Source organism: Pelophylax lessonae (genome assembly GCF_965119305.1).
Source record: "Pelophylax lessonae genome assembly, chromosome: 9".
NCBI classification, from domain to species: Eukaryota; Metazoa; Chordata; class Amphibia; order Anura; family Ranidae; genus Pelophylax; species Pelophylax lessonae.
Genome location: NC_138776.1, coordinates 9,362,340 through 9,379,954, shown reverse-complemented (window position 1 = coordinate 9,379,954; position 17,615 = coordinate 9,362,340). Strand labels below are relative to the sequence as shown.

Below are 17,615 nucleotides of genomic sequence, written 5' to 3'. Positions count from 1 at the left end.
GTGGAGGGACCATTCCCCCTGGTCCAGGGTCTGGCGACTCAGATAATCCGCCTGCCAGTTCTCCACCCCCGGAATATGAACCGCCGTTATCGCCGGGACGTGTGTCTCGGCCCAAGACAGAATGTCGGCCACCTCCCGAGCCGCTCGGGCACTCCTGGTGCCCCCTTGGTGGTTGATGTAGGCCACCGCTGTGGCATTGTCCGTCTGCACCCGAACCGGACGGCCCTGCAGCCTGTCCGTCCAACGTCTAAGGCAGAGATTTATCGCTCGCAATTCCAGAATGTTGATCGGAAGAGAGGATTCCCCCTCCGACCAAGTACCCTGGGCGGACAGGAAGCCCAGAACACCACCCCAGCCCGACAGGCTGGCATCTGTGGTGATCACCGACCACGAGAATGGGCGAAAAGACTTGCATCCCGACACCGCCGGGGACTGTAGCCACCACAGAAGATCCCTTCCGGCGCGATGGCTCAATGAATTCTGGAGATCCAGAGATTGCGGTCGCCCGTCCCACCTGGTCAGAATCCCCGCTTGGAGATCCCGCGTGTGAAACTGGACGAAGGGAATCGCCCCGAAAGCCGAGACCATCAATCCCAGACACCTCATGCACGTCCAGAGGGACGAGCACTGAACGTCCCTGAGGGACCCGACTTCTTCCTGAAGTGTCCTGAGCTTGTCGTCCGGCAGGAAGACCCTCGCCTGAACAGAGTCCAGGATCATTCCCAGGCAGGGAAGACGAACCGACGGGCACAGCGCCGATTTTGGAAAGTTTATCGTCCAACCAAACTCCAGTAGAGTCTGCATCGCGACTGACAGGTCGTTTACCAGACCCTGACTGGTCGCAGACCGAACCAGAATGTCGACCAGATACCCCAGGCCCGAGATGCCCTGGGCTCTCAACAAAGCCAGAACCGGCGCAAACACCTTGGTGAACACCCGTGGAGCCGAAGCGAGACCAAAGGGTAACGCCACGAATTGGTAATGATCCTCCGCAATGGCGAATTGAAGGTACCTCTGGTGACCCCCAAAAACGGGGACGTGAAGGTACGCTCCTTTCTGGGCACAGCGAACAGATTGGAATAGAAACCCCGAAATCTGTCCCGATGAGGCACCGGGACCACCACTCCCTGGACCCGCAAGTCCCGCGCCGCCAGGTGCAGATCCTGCAAGCGCTCCGGAGATAGCTGAAGATTGGAGGGAAAAAATCTGCTCGCTGGCCGAGAGAGAAACTCGATCTTGTATCCTGATCGAACGATTTCCTGAACCTACCAGTCCCAAACGCGGGCCAGCCAGGGTTGAAGAAAACCGAGCAAACGTCCCCCCACCCCAGAACTGGGTGAGGGAGCCCCTTCAGGCCGCAATGTCATGGGCAGCGGACCCGGACTGGCCGGACTTCTGCTTACCCGTCCACGGCTTCTTCTGGGAGCCTTGGCCTTTGAAGGGCTTGCCCTCATAGTATGACCAAAAGGCACGAAAAGACCCCTGAGAGGGTCGAAATGAGGTAGTTTTCCTACCACGAACAACCGTAGACTTGTCAGTCTGGGGCAAGAGCGTGCTCTCACCCCCGGTAATACCCTTTGTCAGAGCATCCAAGAAATCGCCAAAAAGGCGAGATCCCGCATAGGGTAAATTAGCTAAAGTCATGCGAGAAGCTAGGTCAACAGACCAACATTTAAGCCAAATCAGACGGCGTGTCAACACCGCCACGCTTTGGACCCGCGCAGCCAAAGGGACTAAATCTAAGTCCGCATCACACAAATACATGACACCCTGATGAATTTGATCCACCATAGTCAATGTTGTCGGCGGGGCAGAGTCAGCCACCAGGATGCGCCTGAGCACCTGCGCCCAATCCACGACAGCCCAGGCTGCCATAAGGGAAGCAAAAATAGGTTTCAGCATTGAACCAGTAACCGCATAAGTATGGCGGGCAAGAGACTCTAATCTCCTGACCGTGGGGTCCCGGAACACCGGGGTATCCTCCACCGGAATCGCAGTGGACTTATTGAAAAACTGCCACCGCATGATCCACCGGAGGTGGTACACACCAAAGCTCATCCGTAGCGGACGTAAAGGGATAACGCAGCTTGAACCTACTCGGCACAGCAAAAGGCTTCTTTAAATGGCGCCATTGTTCATCAACAGCGAGCTGAAATTCCGCAGAGCAAAGAAAAACCTGCGATGTCTTGCGTTTTCCCTGCGACCCATAAGAGGACAGCAAGGCAGGAGGACATGGTTCATCCTGCAAATGTAATGCTTGCTTGATAGAAGCAACCAACTCATCCATGAGTGCAAGCTCTTCAGACGAGCCAGGTGGGGAATTATCAACCACCTCTACCTCAGCCACCCCCTCAGACCCCACAAGGTCAAGAGAGGAACGGGACCCTGAGAAGGGCACTCCAGCCATGGCAGCCCCATCGCCCTCCGATCAGAGGAAATTGATACTCCGGACCTTTTTGTGAAACGATCAGCCACCAGCATCTGCACCTGAGCAGCTAGGTTTGCCACAACAGTAGCCAAATCAGCCCCCCGCGGGGGAAGCAGCAGCCCCCAGACCCCCCCACTAAAGTGGGAGGAAACTTGCTTTCCTGAGAATCCATGCCCCAGTGAGTTTTTTGAAAAAAAGGGGTTAATGTCCCTTTAAGACCGCGGCGAAGCGCCTCCCACCGCACACAAACACATACACTGACCCCCACAGGGACAATGAAAAGACACTGGGTAAGGAACACAGAACAAAGGAGAGGTAAAAACCTGGAGATCAGAATGGAGGTGATGGTGCTGCTTATATTATAAAGTGCAATTAGGTAGATATAAATATGTAAACATGTATCATCAGGTAAATTGTATATAGAAAAGACTATGGCAAATGGCCACAAGGTGGCGAAGTGCAATGTGCAAAAAGGTGCTGAGATAAATAAATATGTGTATAAATGCAATAGTGAAAAAGATAAAAATATAAATAATCAGCAAGATAAATATAGCATAAACAGCATTAAATAGATCAATAAATGAATAAATCAATGGATAATATAAAATGACTCAAAAATCGCAATGATAAAAAATATTAAAATAGTGCGGGAAAACATTACCCAATCCGTGTATCTGTGTGTAGCGGTGTTTAATATGCCTGAAAGATGATTGTTTGACATTTGAGAGGAACTCGGCTCCATCTAGTGGCCAAAACAACACATTGCAGCTACTATGGAATTTCTTGTAATGTGATTTTCCTTTCAGGAAGTTGAGAGACTTCATCATCCATAGTGCTCTTGGAGTACCAGGGTGCACTGCTTCTCCGCACAGCCTTCTGGGGGAAGCTTTATAAAGGAAGGGAGGAGCCAGGCTCAGTCTCTTGAGAGAGACACAGTGAGACAAGCAGGAAGCCAGCGCTGTGGGCTGATGCTAGGCCGAAACTCCTGGGCCTTAAGTGACTAAGTTGCAGTGTTTCATCTCCAGTAGAGGATCCCTCCTGGAGGTCCCATCGATGTTCTACAGAGACCAGACTCATCCACCACCAATACCTAGTGCGGCTGGTGACAGAGGCCGGAGACTGAGACAGCAGCGGAGGCTTCCTGGGAGACAGTCCTGTTGGTGAGAGGGCACCTGCCCAAAAACTGACTCTATCTATCAAAGAAGTAACTTTATTCAGGATTAGCCTTAGAGTAGTAGAAGGCAATATACCAGGTGGCCCAGTACATCTCTCACAGAAGTTTTACCACCAATCCTGCACAGACACCCCGCGGTGATTACTAACTGTTTGCTGCCATTCTCTCTCTTGATCATCCATCCTCAATGTGGATTACAAATCGCGAGTGCACCAACGTTGCTAGCGAAGATATAGAGAAGAAACAGCGGACTCAGATAGGTCTGGCTGTCCGGTACTGTGTCTAACTGAATGCAGAGCCTCATTTCCAAAAGTATAATAGTGATTAAGATGGTGGTCCTATAGGCTCTGAGACATTTCCTGAAACAATTAATGTGCTCTTGAGGAGTGATATCACAGTATTTATCTTATCTTTGATTAATTAATCAGTATATCCTTTTACAAAGTCATATTTTACTGTATCGAAACTGCTTATTTGATTTATAGTAAATTTAGTAAAGTTTAAATTTCCTGTTTAAAAGTAAGCTTGTGTGTGTCACCTTGTATTACCCAGAAGGACTGCAGCTGGAGAGAGGTAGCAGGTCATTATTATTTATTGAAGTGTTCTATTCCAATCTGTGTAGCCATTTGGTATTCCAGTCCTATTCTGGGTCAGTTGTGCCTAGGGAGGGTTCGAGACAATTCTGTGGGTTGTTAGGCAGGACGTAGACCCAATAACATAATCAGCAGCTCCTGCGGGGGTGGTGCTACATGTGCAAATATACAAGGGAGTGTTATACAAAGTGCACCATAAAGTGATATTAATGATTAATATATAAAATAAGTCCGTGGACAGAAATTGTGCAAAAACAATGAATGTGCGGGAAACTTTTTTCAAAGTGCTATTGCTATCAAACAATAAGTGATGATCAATCAATTTATATACTAGAATAAATCCTTAAATAGGTGAGTATACCCAGTGAGATAGGTGGGCAGTGACTTACGGTGACCCTCAAGGTGGGTGACTGGTGAGCTGCAAAGTGGTTACTGATGAAAAACCTACTCACCAGATGTACCCACCCCACACAGGGGTATAGAGCGGGTACTGGAGATATGCCTCGCTAGTCTTTACTCTGTGTAGTGGTTCACTTCCTGGGGGAGAATGATATGGGGTCCGCGGGGTATCGCAGGTATCCTAACTTGGGGTCCAGTAATAGGGTCCTGTTCCAATGTATCCGATGTTCCGTGGGGGGATCTAGTATGGCCACTCACAAGTATATGGATGGAAGGGTCATAGGAAGTGAAAAGACTCGATAGTTTGATATCGTAGGGGATATTTTATTCAGCAGTATAAAATAAATGGATACTCACAATCGATTATAAGGTAAACAGCGTGGTATTGGCGTCCCGGAACGCAATGCGTTCCAACTGGAAACCGGAACCGGAAATGACGTGACGGCGCTGTACGCGTTTCGTCATGTGACGTCTTCTGCAGCCTGTAAACCTGGAGATCACACAGGCTGCTGCTGCTACCGATCGCTGTCCCAGGGCAAAGGAAGTGATGCAATAACTGCCCGCCCCACAAGCCTCATGCAAGGCTACACAAAAATGCCCGCTGAGGAATCCTCATGTAAATGGGGAGTGAGACTGACATGTGGTCCGAACGATCGCCGCCAAAACTCCGCGCCCTGCTGCAGAGGATCGTTACCAACATGTTGTGAAAAAAATGGCGGACCGCCGCAGCGGTCACCGCACGGTATGGCACACACAAGCACCGCATGTCTCACACAGCCTGTCACACAGAACAGAGCAGGAGAGCCCCCCCCCCTGCACAGCCCACAGAAAGGCAGCAGTTCCCACAGGAATCTGACAGGGAGCCCAAAAGTGTTCACACACAAACCACAGCATGTCTCACACAGCCTGTCACACAGAGCAGAGCAGGAGAGCCCCCCCCCCCCTCACAGCCCACAGGCAGCAGTTCCTACAGGAATCTGACGGAGCTCAAAAGCCTCCACAGACATGCAGGGTCACACAGTCCCAGACTGACACCCAATACAGACAGGTCCCCACATAGAAATTTACTCACCATCCGGATGGCGTGGGGAGCCTTCCTTTGCGATCAAACCGCTGTACTGAGGACAGGGAGAGTTGCAGCCAGGACGCAGTGATACTGCGGTGCGAAACTGCAAATGGCGTCCGGTGAGGTAGCCACCTCACCGCAGCATCCCTGCAGCGAACAGGGATGGGTCGTTCAAATGCCAGGAAAACCTGAACTGAACGCTCGACGGCAGGCTGGGAAGCCACTGGCCCACAACCTGCGACCCAGGGGGGCCAGCCCGAGACCCAGCCCGCACGATCATCTTCATCAGAAGAACTAACTAAAGCTGGAAATAAACAGCTAAGTAAAAGAAAGAGAAAAAACTTCAAATAAAATCAAAAAAGAGAAAAGTGGCTGAGACTAAGAGCCCCAGCACAAGGACAGCCTGCACTCCTGAGCTAGGCATATGAAACTGAGTTGGTATGCAGGAAGTGAGGAGGTATTGACTGAGGGGACCACCCCCTGGGGGTGGGATATGCTAAAAGCTTTGATATTAATATATTCTGTTGCCTAGCACTCCTACGGAGCAAAGGTCAATACCCCATAGTGACGAATATGAAGAGGCGGCGACTGTCGGAGGACGTAAGAGAAAACTCTTTTCACAGCCAAGGGCAAAGTGAAGCAGAGGCCTAGCCATGACTAGCACAACACAGTGTTACTCAGCATTACTCAGCGTTAACCAGCATTTTTCAAGTCGTCCCTGCCGATTGTGCATGGTTCTAGTCAGTTGGAGTGTCCCACTCATCCCTTCTCCTATCCAGGTTCCTAATAAAACCTAAAAACCAAAGAAACTGGACTGATCCTTGTCTGAGGTAAAAACACTTGGAAACATGCCAGATTGTTCTACTGTTGCTAATGGTAACCCAGGGGAACCTGTCTTCAGCAGCTCCCAAGGGAGTAGTGCTACATTTGGGGGCTCGTCCGGAATGTCGCTCTGGGTTACCAACCTGGTTGCTAATGGCAACGGCTGAAGAAAAATTTCAAAATCTTAATTTTTGTGTCCGGGGCTTAGTTCCAATATTCAATCTAAGTGTGAGGCCTGCTCTACAGGAGATAGGGAGAATGGGATGAAGATAGAAGTGCACTTTGATGGTTGCCTGCGGCAATGCAGAAATTTCAGTCAGAACTGCTCACGGATATAGAAATACTGGAAAACTTAGGGAACAGTGACCATAGGTCAATTGGTTTCAGTATTAATTACAGTAATAGGAAACACAAGGGTAATATAAGGACACTGAATTTCAAAAGAGCAAATTTCCCTAAACTGCGCTCGCTGCTAGAAAATATCAAATGGGATAGAACCCTGGGAACAAAGAACACGGAGGAAAAATGGGAGTGCTTCAAGAGCATACTTAACAAGGGGGTGGGCCAGTGCATTCCACAGGGAAATAAATTTAAAAGAGCAAAACTAAACCCTGGGTGGCTAAACTCCAACATAAAAATGTATATTAGAGCTAAAGAAAAGTCCTTCAAAAAATACAACACTGAGGGGTCATTGGCAGCATTTAAGCACTACAAAGAGTGTAATAAGAAATGTAAAGACGAAATCAGGGCGGCTAAAATGGAACACGAGAGACATATAGCGGAGGAGAGCAAAAAGAACCCCAATAAGTTCTTTAAGTATATAAACAGTAGGAAAGCGAGGCCAGAGCACATTGGCCCCATAAAAGATGATAAAGGAAAAATGGCCACTGAGGACAGAGAAAAGGCGGAAGTGTTAAATAATTTCTTTTCTTCAGTCTTCACAAAGGAATCGGGGGGGCTACACGAACCCAGCTTGTAAGGCCGAATTAAATAATATACCTCAGGAAGTGCCGCCATGGCTAACAGAGGATAGACTTAGAGCTAAACTAGAGAAACTTAACATAAATAAATCCCCGGGACCGGATGGCTTGCACCCGAGGGTTCTTAATGAGCTCAGCCAGGTGATTGCCAGACCGTTATTCTTGATCTTTAAAGATAGTTTACAGACGGGTATGGTGCCAGCTGATTGGAAAAAAGCCAACGTGGTACCAATATTTAAAAAGGGGCCGAGATATATCCCGGGGAACTATAGGCCGGTCAGCCTAACATCAGTAGTCTGCAAGATTTTGGAGGGGATGTTAACCGGTTGCCGACTGCGCACAGTATATTTACTGCGGCAGTCGGCCCCGGCCAGGCAGAGTGACGTAGGTCTACGTCGCTCGCCTGTCACTCCTTCTAGAGCCAATAGCGGGCGGGCGCGCGCCCGCTGAGGCGCGCGCCCGCCTCGGCTCGTTCACGGAGGAGTGCGGGAGTGTGACTAGCGGACCCGATGTCCGCCAGTCACACTACGATCGCCGGTACAGCGGGAGAAAGACAGAGCGGCTTATGTAAACAAGCCGCCTGTCAGTTCTCCCTGTGTAAAAGTGAAGATCAGACAGTTCTACTATGTAGAACTGTTGATCTTTGTTTTTACACTAGTAGACCTGTCCCTGCACAGTTAGAATCACGCCCCTAGGACACACTTAACCCCTCCCTGTCCAATACTGTTAACCCCTTCCCTGCCAGTGTCATTTTTGCAGTAACAGTGCATATATATAGCACTGATTACTGCAGTAATGTCACTGGTACCCCCAAAAGTGTCAAAAATGTCAGTCAAGGGTCCGATCTGTCCGCCGCAATGTCGCAGTACCGCAAAAAAAAATCACAGATCGCCGCCATTACTCGTTAAAAAAAAAACACCAAAAATGACAAAAATCTTTCCCTTTGTTAGTAAACGCGATAACTTTTGCGCAAACCAATCAAAATACGCTTTTTGCGATTTTTTTTTTTTTTTTTACCAAACATAGGTAGCGTAAAACAAATTGGCCGCAAATGTTAAAAAATTTTGATTTTTACATTTTTTTTGGGGGGGAATTTCATATAAAAAAAAGTGAAAAATATTGTTGTTTTTGCAAAAATTACACTCTTTTTTTGTTTATAGTGCGTGATCAAAAAATCGCACAGGTGATCAAATACCACCAAAAGAAAGCTCTGTTTGTGGGAAAAAAAGGACGTGAAATTCGTTTAGGTACAGCATCGCACAACCGCGCAATTGTCCGTTAAAGTCACGCAGTAAAAAATCGCAAAAAACCCCCTGGTCTTTTAGCAGGAAAATCCTCCGGTGGTAAAGTGGTTAAGGGACCACATACAAGACTTTAGTAATGAAAACGGTATTATAAGTAGTAATCAGCATGGATTCATGAAAAATCGTTTGTGCCAAACCAATCTATTAACCTTCTACGATGAAGTGAGCTGCCACCTAGATAAAGGAAAGCCGGTGGATGTGGTGTATCTGGACTTTGCAAAGGCCTTTGACACCGTTCCCCACAAACGCTTACTGTACAAACTAAGGAAGGTAGGTATGGACCATAAGGTGAGTACCTGGATAGAGAACTGGCTCCAGGGGAGAGTACAGAGGGTGGTGATTAATGGAGAGTACTCGGATTGGGCGGGTGTGGAAAGTGGGGTCCCCCAGGGTTCTGTCCTGGGACCAATCCTGTTTAATTTATTCATAAATGATCTGGAGGAGGGGATATCGAGTACAATCTCAGTATTTGCGGATGATACTAAATTAGGCATGCCAATATCTTCTATGCAGGATGTGGAAACCTTGCAAGCGGACCTGAACAAAATAACGGGGTGGGCAACTACATGGCAGATGAGATTTAATCCAACAAAGGTGTCTGAGAATATTAAACAATAGATAAAATATATTCAAACACTAGCAGCGCTATAAACCGAACTTTGGTGAATAATCACAAGTCCTTAAACATACAAATGGGTATTCCAGTCCTGGAGCCAGTGGGTTATATACAATCCTTTGAATAAGGTAAGGGTGTGAGGGATCCTGACTGCATCACCAGATTTCCACCACCACTTGGTGCTCCCCCCTATACTCAAAACTCACCAGACCAAGGTGAATAAAGATCCTTCAAAATCTCCTCCACTCGACTGTATGGCTGGACAATGGACCCTCTTTCCTCTTACATTCCCAAAATTTTCTCCGTACAAGAGCGCATGTAAGTGAACAGAGTGGGGCAACAATAGTGTAATTCCGCCAATGACGTTTATTAAAATACAAAGCACACAGCAAACTTATGCCCCTCTCCCCTCAAGATGTCTACTTACAAGACAAAGCATCTAGTGAAGGCATTGAGTGAGAATGTATATACGCTGGGTAACTTCAAAGCCAATTTCCCAAGGTTCAGGGGTCATGGATGAATTCCGGCGTGGTGTAGGTGTCAAGGGCGACCGATGTGTGTCATCTTGAGACATCTTGAGGGGAGAGGGGCATAAGTTTGCTGTGTGCTTTGCATTTTAATAAACGTCATTGGCGGAATTACACTATTGTTGCCCCACTCTGTTCACTTACATGCACTCTTGTACGGAGAAAATTTTGGGAATGTAAGAGGAAAGAGGGTCCATTGTCCAGCCATACAGTCGAGTGGAGGAGATTTTGAAGGATCTTTATTCACCTTGGTCTGGTGAGTTTTGAGTATAGGGGGGGAGCACCAAGTGGTGGTGGAAATCTGGTGATGCAGTCAGGATCCCTCACACCCTTACCTTATTCAAAGGATTGTATATAACCCACTGGCTCCAGGACTGGAATATCCATTTGTATGTTTAAGGACTTGTGATTATTCACCAAAGTTCGGTTTATAGCGCTGCTAGTGTTTGAATATATTTTATCTATTGTTTAATATTCTCAGACACCTTTCTTGGATTTCTTTATGATTATAGCAGCTGCTTAGACTTTATGTCATTATTTGTTTTATCAGCTTGCCATCTTGAGTTGTGTTGAGCGCAGGGTGAGTATTTATGAGATTGGTTCTTCCATAACTTATACAACACTCCGTTTCTTTCCAGATGAGATTTAATGTTGAAAAATGTAAAGTAATGCACTTGGGGGCCAGAAACCAGAAAGCAAGCTACTCACTAGGGGGGGAACCTCTGGGTGAGTCTAGGATGGAAAAGGACCTGGGGTTACTGGTAGACAACAGGCTTGGCAGTGGCATGCAATGCCAAGCCGCCGCAAGCAAAGCCAACAGAATACTGGGTTGTATAAAAAAGGGGATTCACTCCAGAAATAAAGAGATTATTCTCCCGCTCTACAAGACTCTGGTCCGGCCACATCTGGAGTATGCTGTCCAGTTCTGGGCACCGGTCCTCACAAAGGATGTGCTGGAACTGGAGAAAGTCCAGAGAAGGGCAACAAAAATAATTAGGGGAATGGAGGACATCAGCTATGAGGAAAGACTACAAGCACTGAACCTATTCTCTCTGGAGAAGAGACGATTGAGGGGGGATATGATATCAATGTACAAATACTGTACTGGCGACCCAAGCATAAGGAACAAACTATTCAGAGAAAGGAGATACAATAAGACACGTGGCCACTCACTAAAACTTGAGGAAAGGCGGTTTAACCTTAAAGTGCGTTAGGGGTTCTTCACTGTAAGAGCGGTAAGGATGTGGAATTCTCTTCCACAAGCAGTCGTATCAGCAGGGAGCATTGATAGCTTCAAAAAACTATTAGATGGACACCTTAAAGACCACAACATACAGGGGTATACAATGTAAGGTTAAAAGCAAACACACACACACATCATAGGTTGAACTGGATGGACTGATGTCTTTTTTCAACCTCACTAACTATGTAACTATGTAACTGTAATATGGCGAGAATCTTCTACCTGAGCTATGAAATGTATACCTCTGTGAAGTACTAGGAGATGGGGAAAAGGCCTCTGATCATGAATAAAGACTGTATCTGCCTGACAGAAAAAAGGTGTGGACAGAGAAAATGGTGGCCAAGGGCACGTGGATCGGTGTGCCAGGGGCCGCGTGTGTGTCAAGACTACATGGAATGATGTTGACCGTGCATACGACAGTGGGACATTTATTTTGTATAGCGACAGTGTCTGTACTGTGAAGAGAGCAGTCGGCGATGCTGGGAAGGGCAGTGGAGCTTTCTTCGGAGACCGTATGGTGACGGGCCTTGCTTGTACATGTGCTGGGAAGAGGACTGTTGACCATGCATATGACAGCGGGACAATTCTCTAGACTGGCAAAGAGGGACAGCTGGCTCAAGGTGATGGAGGCGCAGCTGGGGCCCTGCTACAAGTAAGAAGAGTGGATGCATGTCTGGCGAGGGACATGGTTCGCTTTGCAGTAACTTCTATGTTTGCTGAGATGAGAGAGAGCGGCATTGGAGGGGTTACTGCACCGCGCAGGAAAGTGCAAGCTAGAAGGTTCTGCCTAGCAGGAGGAGCCACCGCCAAACAAGGGATGTGGGTGGAGACGTCAGTCGCGCCCAGCCAATCAGGAGTGACAAGGGAAGTCCATAAATTACTTGCTCCTTCAGGTGTGGCTGAGAGGGAGACACGTGTGAGGAGAGGCAACATGGAGATTGCTGGAGATCGAAAAAGCGCACAGCCACGACTACTCCACCCGTCGGCGGAGAACCTGCTGTGCAGACCCCGGAGCAGACCGGAGGGCCGAAGACTACTTTTGTATGGGATACCGGCATGTGGATGGTGTCTGATGGAGGACTGGCACTGTGCACCGGAGGAGGCGTGGAGCACTTAGGCCTGGTATGTCCCCAGTGTATAAGTGTGACTATGCGGGTGTAGGCGTGGGGCCAGTGTGGGCGCTGTGGCTATCTGCCGGAGAAGAGTGAGGGTCGGCCCAGACAGTTGTGTGTGTCGTGGGAGACAGGGCTCCCTCGAGTCATGACAGCTATGGAATCAAGACCCCTCCGCGGAGGCGGGAGGGGAGTCTTCAGAGTATTGATGCAGCTGGAGGCCATGCAACCTGGCAGTGGTTCAGCTTACACATCAAGGGAAACCCGATTGCCAGACAAAGGGTGCATGCAGGTAATGAAGGCCGGGTAGAGGCCACCTGATGCGCCGAAGGTCACCACAGCAGGAACAAGGTCTGCTCCCATACCTATTAAGGAGGAAAGATGGCCAGCGGCAGTTAAGGCTCCCTCAGCAAGTGTAAGTAGTGAGGAGGAGGCCGGGGCCATCGATAGGGGGACTCCAAGTTTCCAGAACCATTTTGGGTCCGTAGAGGAGGGGATAAATTACTGGAAATCGGAAGATGAGACTGAGTGGGACTTGGGATCTGAGGATCGGAGCAGTCTGCCATGTCCTGACACAGTAGAGGCGCCTGATGAGGAAACCAAGGACTCTGTTGTGAGAGGAGAGTTGGCTCAAAGTTTGGGGTTTTGTGAGGCCAATGCTAGTAGGGTCCCAGACCTAACCTCACCCACAAACTATGCCCGGGCTGGGGATCAAAATGAGGCTTACAGCTCCCTCATCAGGCGTAAAGAGACCACATTTTCTCAAGCTGGGAGTGGAAACAGGAAGACCCTTCCCAGGTTTTCTAGGATGTAGCAGTGGCTGCAGCGAAAAGTTGCCATGGAATACGGGTATGATTACCCATATGCTCCCCGGGAGATTATGCTTGAAATAGAAACCAAAAGAGTCTTGGTGTGATGAGGCCACCTGGGACTTTCTGTTCATTCCTAAGCCTTATCGGAACTCCACCAGGACAGACCTCTGGGAGAAGTTTGTTTCAGCAAGGACTCAGTGGAACTTTGGGCAGTCCATATATGTAGATCGGGTGGAAGTCCTCTGCCCAGATGGATCATGACAGGCTTGGTTGGTCCGTATCTGGGACAGTCAGGGAAACCTTGTGAGGATCCCTCACCCTGAGTATTATATTTAAAGAAAGACTACTTTGAGAAAAAAAAACAGAAATGGCTGGCTAGCCTGAAAACAAAGAATGCACAAGTTTGATTCAAAAATTGTTGTTGGGGCCTGTACCCCTTTTTCATCACCCCTTCTCCCCTTCTAATTCTGCAGAAGAGGATGGGGACTGTTAAGCAAGTTCACAAATTTAAAACTCAGGATCACCACCTTTTCAGAAATAGGGACTGACCTGCCTTGCTGTTTGCAGACCCCTTTGGCCCATCGGACCAGGGTCATGCAGAGGAACTCCAACCTCATGGATCCTTTGGGGCATTGGGCCGGGATCATTGGATTACAAATATTGTTGCAGTTTCAGTAGAACTGTTCTTGGGCCAGTGGGCCATAACGGAACCATACGGGTGACCGTTACAGGAATGGGCGGTGCATCCAGGAAGTCTGGTGGGGGTGCTCTGGTATCAGAGGCTCCCAAAGATATCCCTGACTTAGCAGGACTATGGGTCACTCAGGCTCCAGTGACCTATCCTGTTTCAGGCTAAGAAGAGTGCTGTTGGACTACAGCAAGGAAATGCTGTGTTCTCTCTTTCTTATTGACTCTGCATTAGGTAGTCAGTGATAGGGCACAGACTCACCTACCAGGAGGATGTGGGACGTCGTGTCAAGGCTGGATAGCAGAGAAGTCAGGGATTAGGATGAGAAGGCCGCCCCTGCGGGGAGGGTCTTCTCATCAATCACAGAGATAGATAGCCATAACCCCTGTAAATGTGAATAATATGTTTAATCCCTTGCTTTCTTCCCTACAGGTGACACCAACTTTAGAGGTAGTCGGCCAAGTTGTGTATATTTGTTTATTTCCCACCAAGCAGAGTTTGGTGGGGGGGGGGGGTGCATTTTCTTTAATGCACTCAACCTGTATATTTGTATAGCAAATGTCTACATATATTTTTGCACTTAAATTATTTGTAAATTTGTTCTTTTCCCTTTTTCCTCTTTTCCAAGTTAGTGGGATACTCCGTGATTTTGGTAGGATTTTTGTAGGGGGCGGCTGCCCCAGAGCCAATGGGATGTGGGTCATTTTTGGTGGGGGGTGGATGTAGCACCTTCCTAGGTAGGTGTTAGGTAAAATATATATGTGGCTCTGTTCTGCTTATCAGGAGAGCCTGATATGTCAGTTAGCCTGTCACATGCTTCCAGGTGTGACTTATTGGGTCTGGGGAGTCTCCCCACTGTATCCAATGAGGGATATGGTTGGACAGTGGAGGAAACCTAGCCAATAGCACACCAGGGTTTATGACTGTCCCAGTGGGTGGGCATTGCTGCAATGCGTCCTGGGATTGGGAATAAATCCTGAGGGGACATGTGACAGGGTGTCTTTTGGCGGGAGCAGAGTCCCAGGAGGAGGTGGACGGCTGTCTCTCCTCCTGCTGAAGGTCTAGGGACCAGGGGTTGAGCTGTGCTGCAGAGGATCCAGTGTGCTGACCAGGAGAGGGGACCACTCCAGAGATGTCAGGGGGATCCAGAAGTCAGCTAACCCAGAGTGTTACAGTAAAGGGGGTGCCAAGCAGTTAAGCCCTGAAGATTAGGGGATAAAGGGGGCGCCAGGAAGGGCCCTGAAGTTGTTCAGCAGTACAGTCTACCTTAACTTACAGCTTGCCTTAGGAAAGGATTATCTCAGGAAGCTTCATAACTCTTTTCACAGCCAAGGGCAAAGTGAAGCAGCGGCCTAGCCATGACTAGCACAGCACAGCGTTACTCAGCGTTACTCAGCGTTAACCAGCATTTTTCAAGTCGTCCCTGCCGATTGTGTATGGTTCTAGTCAGTTGGAGAGTCCCACTCATCCCTTCTCCTATCCAGGTTCCTAATAAAACCTAAAAACCAAAGAAACTGGACTGATCTTTGTCTGAGGTAAAAACACTTGGAAACATGCCAGATTGTTCTACTGTTGCTAATGGTAACCCAGGGGAACCCCCACACAGCCCCTCCCATGGGAGTGGCGCTTCATCACTTTTGGAGATTTCTCTTTTTGTGGATCCCAATTAGTAAATGTGAGATGAGAAGTGGATGAGGTGGTGTGATCCATTCATTATTCCTGTATGGGGATTGTACCATACACACTCACACTGACCTCTAGGCTTTCACCTCCAACCTTCTGCTAAGTCTTCCATTCAGTTGTGGGGATTCACTTTGATGGTCACAGAAGTCTCACTCATGTTGTGGAAACTTCAGTGACTAAAAGTGACACCATTGTACTTTGGGATTTCATGGTGGAGGATTTGATCTTATGAGTTTTGTGTTGGGGAGTCTCACTTTTATTGTTATATTATCACATTTATATAGTGTGAATGTTATATACTAGTGCTGCAGTCTTCCATATTATACTAGAAGTGCGAACTCCACCAATACTCATCAAATATAACAATTACATTCACTACAAACATTTCATACATGAGAGCAAGGGCAGATCTCCTGCAACCTATTCACAGCTACTTCAATCTATAGAACATATAATGTACAAATATAGATAAACATGAAGAGAAACAAGGCCTTGCTTGTGGGGACAAACCTTTTGGTAAGTGACCTGTTTGCTCACTGGTGTGGTGGAGGATGATTGAAGTTGCTGCAAAGAGGTGGCAGCTGATCAGCATTGATATAAACCTTCTAGATGAATCTTTGGGAATTATTATTTCTGTTACTGCACAAGTCACTGTATGGTGATTGGAGATGGAAGTAGTGGTGAATGGGTTGTAGGAAATTTGCTTTTCACATTTATGAACTTTCTCTTGATGTTTGCAATATTATAAGATAACTTTGTTGCTCTTCATGTTTATGTATTTTGCACATTATATGTTATATACACTCACCGCCCACTTTATTAGGTACACCTTGCTAGTAGCGGTTGGACCCCCTTTTGCCTTCATTCTTGGTGGCAGAGATACAACAAGGTGCGGGAAACTTTCCTCAGATTTTCCTCCATAGTGACATGATAACATCACACATTTGCTGCAGATTTGTCGGCTGCACATCCATAATGCCAATCTCCCATTCCACCACATCCCAAAGGTGCTCTATTGGATGAGATGTGGGGAGTGTGGAGGCCATTGGAGGACAGTGACCTCATTGTGATGGTGAAGAAACCAGTGGTGAGATGATTGGAGCTTTGTGACATGGTGCATTATCCTGCTGGGAGGAGCCATCAGAAGATGGGGACACTGAAGTCATAAAGGGATGGACATGGTCAGCAACAATATTCAGGTAGGGGGTGGTGTGTATACCATGCTCAATTGGTACTAAGGGGCCCAAAGTGTGCCAAGAAAATATCCCCCACACCGTTACACACCCCCTCACCATTACACCCCCACCACCAGCCTGAACCGGTGATACAAGGCAGGATGGATCCATGCGCCAAATTCTGACCTTCCATCTGAATGTCGCAGCTAAAATCCAGACTCATCAGACCAGGCAACGTTTTTCCAATCTTCTATTGTCCAATGTTGGTGATCCTGTGCCAATTGTAGCCTCAGTTTCCTGTTCTTAGCTGATAGGAGTAGCACACAGTGTGGTCTTCTGCAGCTGTAGCCCATCTGCTTCAAGGTTCAATGCTTTTTGCACTTAGATACAGTATTCTGCATACCTTGGATGTAATGAGCGGTTATTTGAGTTATTGTTGCCTTTCTATCATCTGGAACCAGTCTGCCCATTCTCCTCTGACCCCAACACAACTGCCGCTCACTGAATATTTTCTCTTTTTTCCCACCATTCTCTGTAATCCCGAGAGATGGTTGTGTGTGAAAATCCCTGAAATACTCAGACCAGCCCGTCTGCCACCAACAACCATGCCACATTCAAAGTCCCTTTAATCCCCTTTCTTCCCCATTCTGATGCTCGGTTTGAACTTCAGTAAGTCGTCTTCAACACCTCTAGATGCCTAAATGCATTGATTTGCTGCCATGTGATTGGCTGATCAGTAATTTGTATCACCAAGCAATTGAACAGGTGTACCTAATAAAGTGTCCGGTGAGCGTGGATTGAAGTAGCTGTGAATAGGTTGGAGGAGATCTGTCCTCGCTCACATGTATGAATGTGGATTTTTGTAGTGGATTTCATTGTTAGATTTGATCCCTATTGGTGGAGTTATCACATCTACATTAAATGTTTTACATTTTCAGCAAGTGTTGGTATTGGGACACATTGTAGGGTGCAGATTTCTCATTGGTTTCATCA

The 17,615-nt window shown here is 47.7% G+C and overlaps 1 protein-coding gene across 2 annotated transcripts in view; it reads right to left on the bottom strand.

Annotated features, from left to right (window-relative positions):
* Positions 1–17,615, bottom strand: part of LOC309564529 (NACHT, LRR and PYD domains-containing protein 12-like) — a 579,648-nt gene that overhangs the window by 175,022 nt on the left and 387,011 nt on the right. The gene's annotated exons all lie outside the window — the stretch shown is intronic.